The sequence below is a fragment of the Ursus arctos genome, unplaced genomic scaffold (assembly GCF_023065955.2).
Source record: "Ursus arctos isolate Adak ecotype North America unplaced genomic scaffold, UrsArc2.0 scaffold_2, whole genome shotgun sequence".
Lineage (NCBI taxonomy): Eukaryota > Metazoa > Chordata > Mammalia > Carnivora > Ursidae > Ursus > Ursus arctos.
Genome location: NW_026622874.1, coordinates 83,452,285 through 83,453,882, shown reverse-complemented (window position 1 = coordinate 83,453,882; position 1,598 = coordinate 83,452,285).

The window sequence follows — 1,598 nt, the reverse complement described above, 5'->3', positions numbered from 1 at the left end:
TTTGAGACGCACAGTACCAGCAGCAACACCCGCCCCCCCCCCCCCCCCCCCCCGCCCCTGCTATTGAAGAAAGTTGTCTGGCTTGCTCAGCTGTATTTCCCAGGGCCTGAAATAGTGGACCCTCGAATCTCTGGTAAGAGGAAGTATGGCTGGCTGGCAGAATGCCCAGCAAACTGGTAGGCCAGGGCCATACACCCTGCAGGGGAGTGTTTTGTTTGACCACTCACTTTTGAAAATTTGGATTCATTTACAGCACTTAAAAATCAAAAGAGCTCACATAAAAATTCAGATTTGTGTTTTTTCCTAGGAAAAAACAAACAAACAAAAACTAGAAGGTCCCGCAACTCTATGCCTACATACTTCCCCGGTTTGCAATAGTTCCCAGCTATCACCCTCTGCCCATTTGCCTGATTTCCCAAAGTACCTAAGTGGTAACCCTAGAACAGCAAAATGCGCAAGTTAGAAGCCCTTCTCTTAGAAGCCCAAAAGGTGCCCCTTTGCACCCCATGATGTCTCGGCTAGAGCCCAGCAAATATCGACCATATCTTATCTCTTTACCTGCCTCCTAGTCCATGTCCCAAGCTCCCAGAGCAGTACCTAGTAAAAAGAAGTAACTGAAACGTTTGCTGAATAAAAGGAAGTTAAAAACAAAATTAAGTTGCTATTATTTTTTATCCTTGTGGTGTATAATCTCCTATCTTTTTATTGAAGTTTAAGATATGCAGGGAAAAAGCTTACATAACTTCCAGCTCAATGAATTTTCACAACTTGAACCCACCCCACGTAAACAACACCCAAATTGAGGAAAAGAACACTACCAACACCCCAGAAGTCCCCCTTGTGCCCTGTCTTGGGGGTCCCCAAAACTACCCCGCAGTTTGATGACTTGTTAGGGGACTCACAGGACTCAGCAGAGAGTCTTACTGTCAGCAGACTATAATTTATTATGGCAAAAGGCTACCAAGCAAAATCAGCAAAGGGAAAAAAGGTGCATAGAACAAAGTGCAGAGGAAACCAGGCGCAAGCTTCCGAGAGCCCTCTCCCAGTGGCGTTACACAGGACACCTTAATTCCTCCAGCAGTGAGTTACGATAACAAATGTGAAATGTTATTTGCCAGGGAAGCTCCTTAGAGACTCAATACCCAGGGCTTTTACTGGGGGCTGGTCAGGTAGGCACCCTCTGCCTAGCACATACCAAAATTCTGGATTCCTGGAAGGAAAACAGGTATTCAGCATAAATCATATTATTTGCACAGTTTAGGCCCAGTGAGCCACTTTTATCATTTAGGGAATGTTGAGAACCCTGCAGAAATCCAATTACTCAGATGTCAGCCAAGGATTAGCCTTGCAAACAAGGAGAGCAGTCTCAGGCCTACTCTGTTAACTCTCTTTTGCTCCCAACCACCACCTTGGCCGTCGGCCCAGGCTTCTATACAGCAAATTTATTATCAGTAAGACCCCATGCAAAAGGATGAGACCAAACGGCAGTACTGGTCTCAGTCATGCTCCTTAGGGATCCTGCATTTAGCCAGTTAAAATAAATCCCATTAACCATAAAAGTCTATTTTAGATATGCTATAAGTCAACTATACCTCAAT